Source organism: Bos javanicus, chromosome 2, assembly GCF_032452875.1.
Source record: "Bos javanicus breed banteng chromosome 2, ARS-OSU_banteng_1.0, whole genome shotgun sequence".
NCBI classification, from domain to species: Eukaryota; Metazoa; Chordata; class Mammalia; order Artiodactyla; family Bovidae; genus Bos; species Bos javanicus.
This window is the reverse complement of record NC_083869.1, coordinates 8096762-8116862: the sequence shown is the minus strand read 5'-3', so window position 1 is coordinate 8116862 and position 20101 is coordinate 8096762. Positions and strand designations below refer to the sequence as shown.

The window sequence follows — 20101 nt, the reverse complement described above, 5'->3', positions numbered from 1 at the left end:
GGTACCAAAGGTTAGAATTTGGACATATCTTTTGGGGGGCCACTATTTGTCCCACTACTTATTTTAATCATTTGTTTTAAAGAAGTAGGTAAAACAGTACAATGAAAACTTTGGTTTCAGACTATCTCAATTCTTTAATTGCTAAGCTGTAAGTGTGTTTTAATAGAAAGAAGCTATTTTATGTACATTATCTCGATGCCAGAGATATTCCCCAAAGATTTTAGACTTAAATTTTGTTTCCTTTCTGCTGTTTCACTAGTGAAACCTATATGCAAATTGTCATTTTCAGTTATTTCCTGAAAGTTTGATATTTGAAATTATTTTTAAGGGAGTCTAAATGGTAAAAATGTATATTTCAATGAGGGCTCCTGATTCTTATCTTGAAGCACGTATTAACATGACACAGAATGTTAGAACTATATCTAGTGAAGGGATATTGAATTAAAAAAATTGAACTGACAAAGATATGTAATAGCATTTGATGACTGACCAAAATTTGGGTCATGTAAAAGAGAAAAAGCCCAACTAAGCATCAAGAAATCTGGATTACATTCTCAGCATTTTACAAGCTGTCTACCTCTGCAGAGTGGAACAGAAAAACAAGTGAACAAACAAACAAACCAAAAAAAAAAAACCAACTTTTTAAAGAACAAAAGGAATGTGGAGGTAATCACAGCAGGCAGATTGCTAAGAGCTTTGGAGAGGATGATTCATGAAGAAATGTGGAAATCAAAATTTGAGCAAAGTTCTGAAGATAAAAAAGGGGAAAACCAAAGATGATAGGTGATCCATATATGTTTAGCCCAGTCAATGTGTATTTTTTATGCAAACTTAGAAATGTTTGATTTGTTCTTTGTCTGTTTAGTGCCATATTAGGGAGAAGATGCTGAGTAAGCAATGACCAGGTATATTGCTGATAAAGTATTAGTGAAAGATGGTTAAAGTAGCATAATTACAAAAAAATGCATGTCTACTTAAGTGATCTTGTTTTAATATAAAGCTTATACAAATTTATTTATCTGCCAAACTATTCAAGTACGTTAAATTCTTTCCTTTGAGTGTGAGGTGGCTGATTGGAGTTCTACAAAGACTTTCTTATGTGTAAATAATGCCAATGACAGATCATTGCAATGATCACTTTAGCAAATGGGAGAGACAACTTAGGGGAATCTGCATACATTCAAGTTCTTTCTAAAATGTAATAGTTTCATCTGAATCTTGCCTACATCTGATGTGACATAAGAGTGAATACCTGACTAAATTGTGGCATTTTCTTCTATAAAATGACATGAATCAGCTATATGTATACATATATCCCCTCCCTCTTGAACCTCTTGTACCCCTCCCCAACCTCCACCCCACCCATCTTGGTCATCATAGATCTCTTAGCTGAGCTCCCTGTGCTATACAGCAGGTTCCCACTAGCTATCTGTTTTATTCGTGGTAGTGTATAGATATCAATCCCAATCTCCCAATTCATCCCACTCCCACTCCCCCCCCCCATGCCTACATGTCTGTTCTCTATGTCTGTGTCTCTATTCCTGTCCTGCAAATAGGTTCATCTATACCATTTTTCTAGGTTCCATATATACATATACATATGTATATATGTAATGTATATATATATACATTAGCTAAGCTGAACTGATGCTCAGTCATGTCTGACTCTTTCTGACTCCATGGACTACAGTCCATAGAATTCTCCAGGTCGGAATACTGGAGTGGGTAGCCGTTCCTTCTCCAGGGGATCTTCCCAACCCAGGAACTGAACCCAGGTCTCCCGCATTGCAGGCAGATTCTGTACCATCTGAGGCACTTAAGGAAGCCCAATATATACATTACTATATATTTGTTTTCTCTTTCTGACTTAGTTCACTCTGTACAGCAGAAACTAATACAACATTGTAAAGCAACTATACCCCGGTTTAAAAAAGAGAAGGAAGAATGAGGAGTAGATGCTTGGTAGGCGGTCAACAATTTCCATCACAATAAGCATGCAGCAGGATTGGTGGGAAGAGAACTGCTGAAATACACGTGGGTTGAAGTCTAGTGGCTGTAAGTGTCAACTGAGCCAAGGGCAGCAGTCAGTGTGGTTTACACTTTAATGGAGAGTTTCAGTGAGTTTGCTGGGTGGTGAACTAGTTAAGTGAAACTCTGTTTTGAGAACCTTTACTCCTCTAACTGAGCTTTAAAAGTACTACAAAGGCTCACACAAAATTCAGGGGGAGAGGATTTACAGAGCAAATTAGATTTGAGCTAACTTGCAAGGACAAGATAGTAGAAGGATTCATGATAACCTGAGTGTGTGTTTGTTTTCTGGGGTTAAAAACTATCAGTTCCTGGCATTTGTATCACAGGCTGAGAGATAAGGGGAGAGAAATTTGCAGCATTGATTTCAGGTCCTGAGAGAGCACTTCTGTGAGGACTGGCTCACCCAGTGGTGTAGCTGTGTTGTTCTTGGGTGGTCTTTTCCTGGGTGGCCCTTGTCCTCTCCCTTGAACGTGGTAAGGCACAAATGTAAATATGACAGTCTTCGATAGTTTAATGCTGTGCCTATTGCATGATAGCACCTGTGTACATATACACACACAGACACATTTAGCTTAATATCAGTTTATTTGAACAGATATGTTTTTGCAAAATAAGGTTAAATACTTTAAATAGTATGATTTTGTTATTATAAAAAACAAGTAGGATCTTATTTTCATTAATAATTTTGCCAAGATTCTGAGCAATGCTTATAAATATCAGTATTCTTAAAAACCTCAGATTATGTACTTTAGAGGGTCTGCCAAAAATACCCTTTTTGCTTACTAAGTGTGGTTTTGAAAACTTTTGTGTTCCTGACCTGTTCTGAGTGCTAGCTGTGAAGCAGATGTACCTCCTCCCCCCTTTCAGTTATGCAAGACTGTTTTCTTAAATCATTAGCATCACACCACTCTTCTAAGTGGTTTGCACTATCTGCCAGTTGCCCCTGCTGTCAAAACAGAACGCTGTAAAGTGGTTTTCAAGATCCTTTTATCATTTTGCCCATTTTTAAAAAAATTTTCAAATCCCTCTAAGAAGTTTCACTCTACCTCAACTAACTTGTTTGATACCATGGAGACAGTGAAAGAGAACTTATCTCAGGGGACAAGAACCAGGGTAGAATGGTGAAGAGCCATGGAATTGCTGTGGTTTCAACAGTATGTGGGAAGTAAGATAATGCAAATAGTGTGTAGACCACTCTTTCAAAAGGTTAACTGTGAATGGAAAGAGATAGAGATTTTATTTAAGATGAAAGAGCTGTGACTGTATCTGTAAAGAAGCCAGTGAAAGAAGGTAGACATTATAGAAGAGGTGAGGAACTCGATATGTAGTGGTCCTGGTCACTCTTCCTGAAACAGAATCTCCCCTCAGTTTCTCAAACCCTTGTTAATAGCAATAACTTGAATGTATTGAATGTGTCACTCTGTCAGATGTTAGAGGAAAAGAACTATGAGGTTCTTATTCCTGCTTTTTGGAATTTACAGTTTAAAGTCATAGCGTATGGTGTAAGATTAGGGATCATTACTGCTTTGAGGGTGTTCTTTATTAGGGTTTTAATGTGGGTTTTTTTTTTTTTTTGAGAGTCATGATTTAATACACCTATGCAGGTCAGGAAGCAACAGTTAGAACTGGACATGGAACAACAGACTGGTTCCAAATAGGAAAAGGAGTACGTCAAGGCTGTATATTGTCACCCTGCTTATTTAACTTACATGCAAAGTACATCATGAGAAACGCTGGACTGGAAGAAGCACAAGCTGGAATCAAGATTGCCAGGAGAAATCTCAATAACCTCAGATATGCAGATGATACCACCCTTATGGCAGAAAGTGAAGAGGAACTAAAAAGCCTCTTGATGAAAGTGAAAGTGGAGAGTAAGCTGAACATTCAGAAAACGAAGATCATGGCATCTGGTCCCATCACTTCATGGGAAATAGATGGAGAAACAGTGGAAACAGTGTCAGACTTTATTTTTTTGTGCTCCAAAATCACTTCAGATGGTGACTGCAGCCATGAAATTAAAAGACGCTTACTCCTTGGAAGGAAAGTTATGACCGACCTAGATAGCATATTGAAAAGCAGAGACATTACTTTGCCAACAAAGGTTTGTCTAGTCAAGGCTATGGTTTTTCCAGTGGTCACGTATGGATATGAGAGTTGGACTGTGAAGAAAACTGAGCGCCGAAGAATTGATGCTTTTGAACTGTGGTGCTGAGAAGACTCTTGAGAGTCCCTTGGACTGCAAGGAGACCCAACCAGTCCATTCTAAAGGAGATCAGCCCTGGGTGTTCTTTGGAAGGAATGATGCTAAAGCTAAAACTCCAGTACTTTGGCCACCTCATGCGAAGAAAAGTCTCTGATGTTGGGGGCGATTAGGGGCAGGAGGAAAAGGGGACAACAGAGGATGAGATGGCTGCATGGCATCCCCAACTTGATGGACATGAATTTGAGTGAACTCCGGGAGTTGGTGATGGACAGGGAGGCCTGGCGTGCTGCAATTCATGGGGTCGAAAAGAGTGGGACACGACTGAGCGACTGAACTGACTGACTGACTGATCTGAATCACATGGAGCAGAACTTCTTTTTAACCTTGGCATCAAGAACAGAAATAACCCCTGTTTTATAGGCTGTAGTCCCAGTAGTGGTTTATCAGGCTTCCATTGTTTGAGATGATAATACTGTTTAAGAAGGTTTGATATGATATGCAGCTAAATTCATGTAATGATCAGTTGTGTTATAATAGGATGGTTGGCTTGAGCCCAGAAAGAACTTTCAAAAGCAATGCAGAAATCTCCAGGTTAATGAGACTTCCTGATGAGTCAATTAATGCCTCCAAATGTTTATCACAGTAGTCATTTAGTGGCTGCTACTAGTCTCAAGGGTACACAAAATTCTAATGAAGACTAATACGAGTATTAAAAAAAACAGGAACAAATGAGAAAAGGCTTGTAGGTATTTTGGGAAATAGCCTTCATAATCTATAGTGAGTATTTGATAAATCACAGTATTAAAGAGTGTTTTCCATTTGTGAAGTGCCTTGTTGTTTATAGTTTATAAAATATTATAATCAGTATTATTGCTTTTCACTACACAGGTGGGCCACAGGTAGAGGAGATGTTACTATTATATTAGTATTTTACAGATTAGGAAATTGAGGCTCATCAATATCAGTAATAAAAGCTGACATGTTGAGGGCTTGTTATGTACCAGACATGGGGTTTGGAAATTTACAGATAGTTTTATCTTTGGCACTATCCTGTGCTATAAAGATTATGACTTGGATTTTGTGGTTGATAAAATTGAGAAGTGGTTAAATAACTTATCCCAGGGTATATGACTGGTAAATGAGTCATGACTTGAACCAAGGTGGACTGACCGAAGGACAGTTGGAACCTTTGAGTAATGCACTGCTTCTTTAAGCTCTTTACACATGAGTTTTCTTTCTTCTCTGTGGCTCTTATAACCTCTAATTATAGCAAACTGTCACAAACAATTCATGACATAATACAGTTCTCTAAATACTCTCAAAAAAGTCAGTGGACTAAATATATTCATACTTTCAGTTGGCACATATGTTATTTTAGTGTCCACTCAGTGACTGGTTCTTCTCTGAGGGTTTTTGTTTTTCATATTGGAGAATTAAAAGAGATACTATCTAATGAAGTGAATATTGGAACTTATCAATTGGAGTCAGTATATATTTTTCCTTTGGAAATATTCTGTATTCTATACCAAAAGAAATAAAATTCACTGTAGAAGTGATTTATCATGAAATGTTTGAGGAACACATGATAAATTTATATAGCACTTGACAAGCTCATTCTTAAAGATACTTAACTTAATGAAACTTTTAATTGGTATATATCAATATTATATAACTATTATATCTGAGAAAAATGCTAAACATATTGCTGTGTAATAATCTGCTTTTAATAGTTAACGGGTCATTTCTATCGTGGGGGCTTCCTCGGTGGCTCAGTGGTAAAAAATCCTGCAATGTAGGAGACACTGGAATCACAGGTTTGACCCCTGGGTTGGGAAGATCTTTTGGAGGATGGCATAGCAACCCACTTGTTCTTGACTAGAGAATCCCATGGACAGAGGAGCCTGGTGGGCTGCAGTCCATAGGGTTGCAAAGATTCGGACACGACTGAAGCAACTGAGCATGCGTGTGCGCATCCCCATCATGCCAGGAGGTTATCTGGTCAGATGTGTAACTGTTGACTGGGACATTAGCTCAGGTACTGCTTTGACCAACAGCCTCCACTGGGACATGTAGTGCATTCAACTGTTGCTGGAGTGCTCTGTGAATCTTGCCTCATGATTTGAATGTAGTATTAGGCTGATGTTACTCAAAGGTTAATGTAGGGTAAACATCCATTTGTATGAACACCAGCTCTTATTCTTTAGAGGTGGGAAAGTTTTAGATGAAAGTTTAGCCTTAAATTGGTTTTCCAGTCATATCTGAAACAAGCAAGGAGAATATCAACAGAATACTTAAAAGTGAAAATAAGGAGATATATGTGTATATATTTAATTTTATTTTGGAAATAAATTATGATGTCACAGTTCAGTTCAGTTGCTCAGCCATGTCCAACTCTTTGTGACCCCACAAACGGCAGCACACCAGGCTTCCCTGTTCATCACCAACTGTCGGAGTCTACACAAACCCATGTCCATTGAGACGGTGATGCCATCCAACAATCTCATCCTCTGTCGTCCCCTTCTCCGCCTGCCCTCAATCTTCCCCAGCATCAGGGGCTTTTCAAATGAGTCAGCTCTTCGCATCAGCTGGTCAAAGTATTGGAGTTTCAGTTTCAACATCAGTCCTTCCAATGAAAACCCAGGACTGATGTCCTTTAGGATGGACTGGTTGGATCTCCTTGCAGTCCAAGGGACTCTCAAGAGTCTTCTCCAACACTACAGTTCAAAAGCATCAATTCTTCGGCACTCAGCTTTCTTCACAGCCCAACTCACACATCCGTACATGACTACTGGAAAAACCATAGCCTTGACTAGACGGACCTTTGTGGACAAAGTAAGGTCTCTGCTTTTTAATATTTGTCACAAGAGTTCCAAAACTAGTGAGAATATCCAACTCCCAGCTTGCCCTCTGGTAACATCTTGTATATCTATAATATGCTATCTTAATTTAATAAAAAATTGAAAGGAATAGTGGCCTGAATATCAACCAGTTTTGAAAACATTGAAATTTAATACCTTTTTCTCAATAGTAGATGAAAATTACTGAAACTTTCTGATATAACAAAACTCTATCTCAAAAAAAAAAAAAACTTGTTTATTTTTTTTAAATTTAAATGGACTTTTAAAAACATTTATTTATTTATTTTTTTGATGGTGCTGAATGTTGCTTTGCACCAGCTTTCTCTAGTTGCCGTGAGCAGGGCCTTCTCTTCCTTGCAGTGTGGGTGCTTTTCATTGCTGTGGCTTCTCTTGTTGAGGACCACAGGCTCTAGGTGTGTGGGCTTCAGTAGTTGTGGCACATGGGCTTAGTTTGTTCCATGTGGAATCTTGAAGACCAGGGATCAAACCCGTGTCCCCAGCATTGGCAGATGGTTTCCCATCCACTGTGCCACCAGGGAAGCCCTTATTTATGTTTTACCTTAAAAAAAAATTAATGAAGAAGGCAAAGTTTTTTTTTTTTTTTTTTAACTTTCACTTTTCAAAGAAACAAAGTCTCTACAAGTGCATCATTCTAAAGTGCTATGATCTGTTTTTACATTTTCCACTGACAGACATTTAGGTTGCTTCTGTTTTTTATTTTGAATAATGTTTCTGAGAACTTTTGTGCATAATTGTTTTCTGTGTGTGTGTGTGTGTGTGTGTGTGTGTGTGTATACATATATATGTTCAATTCTTTTGGGTATATACCTCAGAGTAGCATTACTGGATTATATGGTAACTCTGTGTTTAATATTTTGAGGACCTGCCAAACTGTTTCCCAAAGTGGCCATACTACTATATAATCTCACCTGCCATGTTTGAAGTTTCTAATTTCACCTCATTGTTGCCAGCAATTCTTAACGTCTATCTTTTGGACATGGAACAACAGACTGGTTCCAAATAGGAAAAGGAGTACGTCAAGGCTGTGTATTGTCACCCTGCTTATTTAACTTACATGCAAAGTACATCATGAGAAGCGCTGGGCTGGAAGAAGCACAAGCTGGAATCAAGATTGCCGGGAGAAATATCAATAACCTCAGATATGCAGATGACACCACCCTTATGGCAGAAAGTGAAGAGGAACTAAAAAGCCTCTTGATGAAAGTGAAAGTAGAGAGTGAAACAGTTGGCTTAAAGCTGAACATTCAGAAAACGAAGATCATGGCATCCAGTCCCATCACTTCATGGGAAATAGATGGGGAAACAGTGGAAAGTGTCAGACTTTATTTTTTGGGCTCCAAAATCACTGCAGATGGTGATTGCAGCCATGAAATTAAAAGACGCTTACTCCTTGGAAGGAAAGTTATGACCGACCTAGATAGCATATTGAAAACCAGAGACATTTCTTTGCCAACAAAAGTTTGTCTAGTCAAGGCTATGGTTTTTCCAGTGGTCACGTATGGATGTGAGAGTTGAACTGTGAAGAAAGCTGAGTGCCGAAGAATTGATGCTTTTGAACTGTGGTGTTGAGAAGACTCTTGAGAGTCCCTTGGACTGCAAGGAAATCAAGCCAGTCAATCCTAAGGGCAATCAGTCCTGTATATTCATTAGGAGGACTGATGCTGAAGCTGAAACTCCAGTACTTTTGCCACCTAATATGAAGAACTGACTCCTTGGAAAAGATCCTGTTGCTGGAAAAGATGGAAGGTGGGAGGATAAGGGGACATCAGAGGATGAGATGGTTGGATGTCATCACTGACTCGATGGGCATGATTTTGAGTATGCTCTGGGAATTTATGATGGACAGGGAAGCCTGGCGTTCTGCAGTCCTTGGGGTCACAAATAGTCAGACATGACTGAGCGACTGAACTGAACTGAACTTTATAATAGAGGAGTCATATCTCTTCATAAATTCTAGAGGTTGTAGCTCATTCTAGAGGTTGGTGCTCATGAAAAGTAGGAAAAAAGAAAAAAATCGAGCGTTTATGTTAAAAATTTACATGAATGTGTTGTAATCCGTAATATGCAACTTGTGTTTTCATTAGCATCTTGTGACCCTGTCATGCCAGTTTGGACTCCCATGGCTAATCATACTTAAGGAGCAGAGTGTAACTGATATATTGTACTCCATTTCTATCATTTAACATGAGAATTCCTTTACCTACTTTATGTATTCATTTCTTCATTCAGCAATTATTCATGTCTACATCCTAAGCTCTATGAAGAGAAATTAAGACTTTGGGAAAATAAAAAGGCAGCTTGCTCAGACCAGTTGTCCTGGTACCCTGTCTAGTTATCACTCTGCTCACTTTCAAAAGTGTCCCAATTTGGGGTGGTAAATTGTATGGTTACCCACAGAATACATTGAAATTCGTATTTTCAGTAAAATTCAGTTTGAAGGCATATCCCCTATCTTCGGTATCACTACTGAAGAACTGAAGTGGAAAATGGTAAGTGTGTAAATGACCATGGCTGAGGTTTTTCCAGTAGTCATGCATGGATATGAGAAATGAACTATTAACAAGGCTGAGAGCCAAAGAATTGATGCTTTTGAATTGTGGTGCTGGAGAAGACTCTTGAGAGTCCCTTGGACTGCAAGGGGTTCAAACCAGTCGATCCTAAAGGAAATCAATCCTGAATATTCATTGGAAGGACTGATGCTGAAGCTGAAGCTCCAATACTTTGGCCACCTGATGCAAAGAGCTGACTCATTGGAAAAGACCTTGATGCTGGGAAAGATTGAAGGTAGGTGGAGAAGGGGACAACAGAGGATGAGATGGTTAGATAGCATCACTGACTCCATGGACATGAATCTGAGGAAATTCCAGGAGATAGTGAAACATGACATGCTATAATCCTGGGGTCACAAAGAATTGGACACCACTTAGTGACTGAGCAAGAAAAAGTATATGAATGACACAATTCTATAGTAAATAAAGATTGAACTCCAAGAAAACAATTCAAACTAGAAGTGAAGACGTTTGGTAATTCAAAAAACAGGATAATACTGATTTTACACTTATGACATGGTATATTTCTACTTTTTAAAAAAACAGTTAAATAAAACCTTTTTTTCCCTCTTTTCAGTTGATTGCTAAGGTTTTAGCACAAATGTGAGATTAGTTACTTTTTTATGCAAAGGCTTATGATAGACTTTTAACCTGGCAGAATCCATGAGCTGATAAATAAGTAAGATACAGCTTTTTAACATTCTTTGTTTACAGGGTAGAAAATCTTTTACATGAATTGTTTTAGGAAAAGACTTGGTAGAAATAGGAAAAAACTATGATTAGTAATAGGAAATACTGAATAAAATAATGAAAGGTAACATTCACCAAGCACTTAACTATATTCCAGGCACAATTTTAAGTGCTTTACTTGTACTAAGTCATTTATCCACACAAGCCATGATGGCATTATTTTAATCCCAGAAATGAAGAAAATTAGATACAGAATAGTTAACTTGAAGGTCCACTCAATTGGCACTTAAACCAGACTTTTTGGACCTATGGGCTTCACTTTTAAATATTGCCTGACACGTCTCATGTGTTCTTAAGTGCCCATTTACACTTAATAATCATGATTTGTTATTGTTGTTGTTTAGTCTCTACATCATGTCCAACTCTTCTGCAGCTCCAGGCTCTTCTGTCCATGGGATTTCCCAGGCAAGAATACTGGGGTGGGTTGGCATTTTTTTCTTCAGGGGAATCTTCATGACCCATGGATCAAATCCATATCTCCTGCATTTGCAGGAAGATTCTTTACCACTGAGCCACCAGGGAAGCACTAATAATCACGATACTATCATACATTTTTAGAATATCTTGTGGTTAACTAAGTCCTGGTCTGAAGAGTCTGTTATTTTTTTTCCTTCTCTCACCCTTCCCCAGTCTCACTCACACATGCAGACACATGCACACACACATGCACATCACATGTGTATGGATAGATCTTGTGAAGCAGAACACATTAAGATACTTCATTTTATGGATGGATATGTTTGTGTGCTTTGTCCTAAGTTTTTCAGTTAAGCAGTGGAACAAATGTTGGCTTAAGCCTAGTTCTTTGTAGTCTACAAGCTTGTCTTCTATGATGTAGGGATCACAGAGCAACATGCTGAAATCTTTGTCACATTGGACCCTGGGAAGAATCCTTCTTGGCAACCTAAAAACAAAACCCAGCATGTTCGTCCACCTTTTATTCTTGGGTATTTTCCCATTCTATAGTAACTCTGTAAACTTTTTATGCTTTTATGCCATCAAAATTAAGCTGATACCTCACTCTCATTTCCCATCTGTGAAATAGCGATCATGTTAAGACCTACCTGTATGCTTGTAGTCAGAAATAGTATAACTAACACATTTGCAGAGCACACAAAACAGTGTCTGTCACTCTGTTGTTATCTCATGTTATGAATAAGGACTGAGTTTTAAAAAATGTGGGCAGGTTGTGAGAAATCATCCTCATTACTGGAAATAACTTCCAATGCACAGGTGCCTCTGATGTCCATAAAACAAAGTATTGTTTCTGTGCTAATTATAGAGAGATGACTGTGTGGATCACAATAAACTGTGGAAAATTCTGAAAGAGATGGGAATACCAGACTCCTGACCTGCCTCTTGAGAAATTTGTATGTAGGTCAGGAAGCAACAGTTAGAACTGGACATGGAACAACAGACTGGTTCCAAACAGGAAAAGGAGTTCGTCAAGGCTGTATATTGTCACCCTGTTTGTTTAACTTATATACAGAGTACATCATGAGAAACGCTGGACTGCAAGAAACACAAACTGGAATCAAGATTGCCGGGAGAAATATCAGTAACCTCAGATATGCAGATGACACCACCCTTATGGCAGAAAGTGAAGAGCAACTAAAAAGCCTCTTGATGAAAGTGAAAGTAGAGAGTGAAAAAGTTGGCTTAAAGCTGAACATTCAGAAAACGAAGATCATGGCATCTGGTCCCATCACTTCATGGGAAATAGATGGGGAAACAGTGGAAACAGTGTCAGACTTTATTTTTCTCGGCTCCAAAATCACTACAGATGGTGACTGCAGTCATGAAATTAAAAGACGCTTACTCCTTGGAAGGAAAGTTATGACCAACCTAGATAGCATATTGTAAAGCAGAGACATTACTTTGCCAACAAAGGTTCGTCTAGTCAAGGCTATGGTTTTTCCTGTAGTCATGTATGGATGTGAGAGTTGGACTGTGAAGAAGGCTGAGCGCCGAAGAATTGATGCTTTTGAACTGTGGTGTTGGAGAAGACTCTTGAGAGTCCCTTGGACTGCAAGGAGATCCAACCAGTCCATTCTGAAGGAAATCAGCCCTGGGATTTCTTTGGAAGTAATGATACTAAAGCTGAAACTCCAGTACTTTGGCCACCTGATGTGAAGAGTTGACTCATTGGAAAAGACTCTGATGCTTGGAGGGATTGGGGGCAGGAGGAGAAGGGGACGACAGAGGATGATATGGCTGCATGGCATCACTGACTCGATGGACATGAATCTGAGTGAACTCCGGGAGTTGGTGATGGACAGGGAGGCCTGGCATGCTGCGATTCATGGGGTCACAAAGAGTTGGACATGACTGAGCGACTGATCTTATCTCATCTGATCTGATCTGATTGTCAATTACAAACATGTATTTGAGGAAAGACCTCTATGCAGTGAATAGTTTGAAAAAACACAAAATGTATTTTAAGAAGTTCATTTCCTCAATGAGTTCATACTTTCTCATCTATTAAAAATATATTATTTTTATAAGGACCTGAAGAGGACTGGGGGCTGGCAATGGAGGGCTGATATTTACTGGAGTATAGAGTTTCATTTCTGCAATATGAAAAGTGTTTTAGAGATGGATTCATAGCACTGTGAGTGTTCTTAATACTAAACTATGCACTTGACAATGATTGCGATGGTAAATTATATGTTATGTATATTTTATTGAAATGAAAAACTTAAAAAATACATATTTTACTCTTTTTTACTCTTCCATATTTCATTCCAGCACAAAATTGTAGAAGTTAAAAAAGATATGCAGGAATAAATATCACATGAATCAGAAAGTTATCAAATAACAAAATTATGTCTGCAATAAAGGAGCCTTGACAGGTAGTCCTTCCCACACCTCCCACCCCAAAAGACTGAATAGAAAACTGATGTAAAAGGCTGATAAGTAGAAGTAAGATAGGCAAGTACTTCATCAAAGAAAAAGAGTACAAACAGAACACAGGTTAAAAATTCACTAGTTAAAAATCCATTCTGTAAACCTGAGAAATTGCCAGAGTTGGATTAAAAGATCTTTTATTTATATGGGTCAAAAATATTGTTTCTTTTCATCTCCTTTTCTTTCTTTTCATTTCCCTTTACTCCCTCCCTCCATTTCTTTCTTGTCAAAATATCCTGTCAAACTTGATTTTCCAATGATGCTATATGGTTTGTTTTGTTTGGTTCTATCAAGCTAGTCAGCTAAGACTAACTTTTGTTTGTTGTGCCACAAAAAAGTAAGAGCAACTCTTAGACTACAGGCACATGCATTTGTAAAGCATTGTCAGGCCATTTTCACAGCAGGGCAAGTAAGCAAATTAAGGTGTTCTCTAAGGAATTCTTGTCTGTGACGCTTGTATTTTGGTATAGTATTCCTCCCACTGTATTTAAAATTTTTATTTGTATGTATTTACTTGAGTGAGGGCTTCCCTGGTGGCTCAGAGGCTAAAGCATCTGCCTGCAATGCGGGAGACCTGGGTTCGATCCCTGGGTTGGGAAGATCCCCTAGAGAAGGAAATGGCAACCCACTCCAGTACTCTTGCCTGGAGAATCCCATGGAGGGAGGAGCCTGGTAGGCTACAGTCCATGGGGTCGCAAAGAGTCGGACACGACTGAGTGACTTCACTCACTTCACTCACTTATCTATGTCAAATTAGAAACTAAGTGAAATATGTTTGAAATCTTTTAACCCAGTTTACTAATGTGTGTGTGTGTGTTTATTTAAACCATTTACAAATTCATATCAGCTTGGGCACTGAAGAAACAATAAATGCTAAATGGCAATTCTTAACATATTGGGGTCATAGACCCTTTTGAGAGTGTATTCAGAATACCTATGAACACATCTAATATTGCATGCAGTTTTAGGTTATCTGGGAAGTTTTTAGAATACATTCATATAGCCTGTGCACTACTTGGACACCATAAAACCTCCTAGACTAAGAGAAACGAGAAAATAGAAGGAAGACCTTGTCAGAGATTCAGATGAATAACTTTCTAGACCAAGAAAAAGCAACTAATTGCTTTAAGTGATGAAGTTTTTAAGAATTTACCTTTAGAATACATTTTAATACTGTGTGGTTTTAGCACATAGTTATACAACATTTAGAAAAGTTAAATTATATATATATATAATTGATGAATCATGGTCTCTTTAGTTTTGTACATTTATTCCATTCCACAATTATATTCATGTATATAAACATGAAAAACTTTATTTTTGGGGGCTATAAAATCAATGCAGATGGTGACTGTAGCCATGAAATTAAAAGATGCTTGCTCCTTGGAAGAAAAGCTATGACCAACCTCGACAGCATATTAAAAAGCAGAGACATTACTTTACCAGCAAAGGTCCATCTAGTCAAAGCTATGGTTTTTCCAGTAGACATGTATGTACGTGAGAATTGGACTCTAAAGAAATCTGAGCACCGAAGAATTGATGCTTTTGAGCAGTGGTGTTGGAGAAGACTTCAGAGTTTCTTGAACTGCAAGGAGATCCAACCAGTCCATCCTTAAGGAGATCAGTCCTGGGTGTTCATTGGTAGGACTGATTTTGAAGCTGAAACTTCAATACTCTGGCCACCTGATGCAAAGAGCTGACTCATTTCAAAAGATCCTGATGCTGGGAAAGATTGAGGGCAGGAGGAGAAGGGGACAATAGAGGTTTGGATGGTTGAATGGCATCACCAACTCGATGGACATGAGTTTGAGTAACCTCTGGGAATTGGTGATGGACAGGGAAGCCTGGCGTTCTGCAGTCCATGGGGTCGAAAAAAGTCAGACATGATGGAGTATAAACGTGATATAAACATGCATCCTTCATACCCTGTATGATTTGAATAAATTTTTCACTTTTTAATCTTGTTTAGGTCATGGGAAGTATAGTTCTGAATATGGAGAAAAACTTTTTCATTTCATCAAAATTCAGAACCTTCTTTATAGCCTTATATCTTGATGAAATTTATTCATCAAGATCCTTCTATTGATAAACAGGTGATGAAGTCTACCCAACAAGACCAGCCAAGAAGATTAACTAGTGTGATAGGTCTTAGATGAGAAATATACATTTAATCACTGTGTATACTGGGATCTACTGGAGGAAGCAGTTGGATGGTAGATCACACTTCTGGGTTGTGTTTTAGTTAGGCTAAAGCTATAAAGTACCAAACAAAAAGACAAACCAATTTGAACCAAGAAGTATTGGATTCTGTGTATTTTTAACTTTTGTGAGATGTGGCTCAGGAGAAATATTTCTTGATAATATCATGTAAATTGAGGTGTAAAAGGAAAGAAAAGCAAATAGAAATATTTGAGAGAAAATAGAAATTGAAAGAAAGATTCTATATTAATAATAAATGTTAAATAAATCTTGGAGGACATATTGAATAGCTTCTTGCTACCATAGTTCTAAAAGGGTTGCTTCCTACAAAAGGAAGATGACAATAAAATCAGGAGTTAATACATGGAACTGAAACCTAAACCACTAAATTTGCCTGACTGCTTAATAATTTTCTACCAAATACTAAATTTAAGGTTAATAAATATTTGTTAATATTTTTGGGGTGACTGGAAAAAGGATAGAAATGGTATGTTTATTTTTATTTAGTTTTTTAAATTTTATTTTATTATTTAACTTTACAATATTATATTGGTTTTGCCATGTATCAACATGAATCTGCCACAGGTATACACGTGATCCCCATCCTGAACCCTCCTCCCTCCTCCCTCCCTGTACCATCCCTCTGGGTCGTCCCAGTGCACCAGCCCCAAGCATCCAGTATCGTGCATCAAACCTGGACTGGCGACTCGATCATAGGATCTTAAAAACAAAGGTATGGGAGAAATGCAGTAAAGACTAAAGGGATGTATACATATATGCTTGTTTTTGTGATATTTTGGTATTTCCTTAAAAATTATGATAGAAATAAAATCTGTTTTTAAGAGACTGCAAATGGTGATTGCAGCCAAGAAATTGAAAGATGCTTGATCCTTGGAAGAAAAGCTATGACAAACCTATACAGCATATTAAAAAGCAGGGAGCTATCACTTTGTTGAAAAAGCTTCATTGTCACGGTCTTTGTAGACCGGGACCTGGGGATTGGAGTCTACGAGAAGAGAGATGCAGGGAACCCAAGTCTCGAGTGAAACAAGGGTGCTTTATTTGCAGAAATGCATGTTTATATATCTTCATACAAGGCAGCTATAGGCAGTAAAAAAAAAACTGTTCAAAAACAGAGCCAAGCAAATAACAATCTTCAAAGGGCCAGAAAGCATTCCATATCTTGAGTAAGAGGGGCATAACTGAATAGATTACATTTAAGTAAGGTCACTGAAGGGAGTCACTGAAGGGAGTCCTTGAAAGGAAGTCAAGCAGGTGCCCCTTCTCATGATCTCAGTCTTCAGAACTGCATGCAGCTCTGCTCATTCCTGTTTTCCAGAAACTGATAAGGAATAGAGAATCCTTGAGAAACGGCGCACAAAAGATAAGAATAATATATTGGATCCCTTAAAGCTGAACGTCCCCTGACAATTCCCCCTTTTTTATTTTTTCACAATTGGGGGGTCACTGTAGATACTTTTATGAAGGCCCTGACCAATTGAGTTTATTTAGTTTGAACCATTTTAGTTGAAAGGCATTGGTGTACTACAAATATTATCACCAGGACAATTATCAGTGTTATAGTTCCAGATCCAATACTATGTGTAATGCTTTGAAACCATTCTTGAGGGTCCAGCCCAGATAATTGATCAGTCAGCTGTTCAGCTAAGGTTTCCAAATAGTTGGAAGAGGGTAGACTTTTAGAGAAGGTTTCAAAATTTTCCTTTTGCAGCAACTGCACATTTAAGGAAGTGTTATTATATATATCTTGCAGATGAAATTTGATTTGTTCCCAATTGTAAGCACTATGGTTGAATCAAACAGGAGTGATACAAAATTCAGTAGAATTCCAATCACAATTTAATAAATTTTTTTTGTAAATCTATTAATTGGTCTCCAACCCATCGGATGGCTGTTTTTAATTTCTGAATTTTATCCTGAACTTCTTCATCTATCTGAACCTGAGTGGCCCACATAGTATGAACATCTTTAGTCCAATTTTGAATAAAGTTTTGTGTTTGAATTGAAGTTTGTAAAGCAATGCCTGTGACAGTAGCAGTGGTGCAAATGGCTATTAACCCCAAAATGCAAAGAATTAACCATCCAATGAATCGCTTAGATCGTTGGAGTAATTTAGTGAGTAACCGGGAAGCAAGTGCTGCCATGGGACCCTCTTCCCAGGGTTGTTGGAGATCTACTGGTATCCACAGACCACATCGAGATGGAAGGATCAAAAGGGATTCATTTTTTAGAGAAATAGAGGAATTAAGACAAGTATACAATATGCAATCTATATAGGTCACAGAATGTAAAGTCTATTAAATTGTAAGTTTCTTATGGCTATAACAAAAGGAAGGGGAACACAAGCTTGTATAAAATATATGATTATAATGGAAAGAATAATTACTATGACAACAACTGGTCTCTGTGAAATATCTAGTCCAAGTTCCAAGTTTTTCAGTACTTGCAGCAAGTTTTCAGATGTCCCATTGTTCAGGCCCAATTTGTTTATTGAGGATGATTTGAGGGCGAGAAGGTGCCATTTTGCCGTCAAGCCAGCCAAAGAGTCCTTTGTCATGGAAGTGTTTCGTTGAACTGTTGGTAATCTTCTATGCTACTTGAGTAACATAATCACATATAGTACTATTAATATCATCTGAGCAGTTAGATAGCCATATACCATGGGGTCCCCAATCAACAATGGTATAATTGGCCATAAACATTAATTTCCCTGATTTAGCTTGACATCTATTCCAATAAACAGGAGTATATTTAAAGTCCTTATAAGTAAACCCCTTACATTCCAACTTTTGTCCTTTTCCTAGAGTTTTGGTAGTATTGACATGGTTTTCATAAAAGGACAGGGCAGTAAACAGTCCAAGCAATGTGTGGAAGTTCTTTTTTGGAAGCAGGATGAAAGCCTACATTTGTTGACTTAACATTAATACATAATTCTGCTGGGCCCATGCATAAATGAAGGATTTCATAGCCTAGAGAAATGTTAATTAGTCTTCCTTCTTCCTGAGGATGAGAGGGCCCCTCAAAGCTCCAAGGAGGGGGCATATGTGTTGAGTCATTAGTGGATACGACTGGTTGTATATCTGTCCATTCTGCAACCTGCAATAAAGGGGGGTTAAGTATATAAGCCCAATAAGTGTGATTAATCAAGTCAGCCTAAGCAGGGGAAGCAAAAGCAAGCAAAGCAAGCATACCGACAAATATTTTCAGGATTCTGAGGCATTCCATGTTGAGAAACCAGATTTTTAGCTTGATTAGTAAGGGCTTTTATGTGTCCCCAAGTAGGGAAATCATAAGGTCGATGACGTCGAGTGTGGCGTTTCTTGGAAATTTTTAAAGCGTCCATGGCTTGTACTGGAAACTCCTCCTCCTAGGGATTTCGCCATTTCTTCTCTTTCTTGAATGTCGGTGGCTCCCCTGGGGCGGATCTTCCAAAGAGGGAGCCAGCTGATTTCGTTGCATCCATCTGGAGAAATACAAGCATACCCTTTTCCCTGTAATATTAATTTTCCAGATTTTCATTGTTTAGTCAACCCATCTTGATACCAGATGGGCAGAGGAAGGGAGGTGTCCTTCAATGCCTCAAAATGTTTTTCTGCTTTTGTCAAAATATCTCCTTGCGGTAAGTTTAAAAAATTTAAAACAAATAAAGCTGTATTACAATAGTTACAGGCTTAAAGAATATGTTGCATTGGAATTTAGTAAAGTGCTCTGGATAAGGAAGATAGACATGTTCCTGTGTATTCCCCCTTTTTAATTTTTTTATTTGTAGTTTCAGTGTGTGATGTGTTTGTTTAACTATGTCTTGTGTTTGTGGATTATAAGGAATGTTTGTCATATGTTTCATAGAGAATGAATGTAAAAATTGTTTGAATTGCCTAGAAATATAGGCAGGGCCATTGTCTGTTTTTATAGAATTAGGTGTTCCCATTACTGCAAAGCAAGCTAACAGGTGGGTTATAACATGTCATGTAGCTTCACCTTGGAGAGGTGTGGCCCATATAAACGAAGATTTTGCATCAATCGCAACATGTAAGAAGGAAGAGGAAGAAAGTTCAGGGCAACAAGTTACATCCATTTGCCATAGTTCATTGGGGGGTTGTAATCTTTGAAGACTGATATCTTGTGTAATGGGTCAAAGATGTAGGGGCCTACAAGTAGAGCAGTTATTAATGATTTTTTTAGCATGTCAGTATGGAATTTTTAAAATTTGATGTAATGAGCCAGCATTATTGTTTAATAGAGCATGTTGTTCTTTAGGAGTAGCAAAAGAGACAAGTTTATCAGCTTGTTCATTGCCATGGGCCATCGGGCCAGGAAGACAAGAATGTGCTCGGATATGGGTAATATAAATGGGGGAAGTGTGGTTTCTAATAATATATTGTAGTTCAAGAAAAAGTTGTTGGATAATAGATTGATTAGAATTTATGATAGAAGTTTCTATATTTCTTAATACAAAAACTGAATATAAGGAGTCAGAAACTATATTAATAGGATAAGAATGTAAGTGAATAACCTGAATGAGAGCATATAATTCATTTTGTTGAGCCGAGTGAAATTTGGTA

At 38.0% G+C, this 20101-nt stretch overlaps 1 protein-coding gene across 5 annotated transcripts in view; it reads left to right on the top strand.

Annotated features, from left to right (window-relative positions):
* The window catches only part of GULP1 (GULP PTB domain containing engulfment adaptor 1), a 333659-nt gene that overhangs the window by 75292 nt on the left and 238266 nt on the right, over positions 1 to 20101 (top strand). The window contains exon 1 of one of the 5 annotated variants that reach the window (XM_061433210.1): positions 18894 to 19158. The exons of the other annotated variants lie outside the window; for them this stretch is intronic. The gene's annotated coding sequence lies outside the window, so the exon portion shown is untranslated. Of the gene's footprint in view, positions 1 to 18893; positions 19159 to 20101 lie in introns of those variants that run through there. 5 annotated transcript variants of the gene reach the window in all.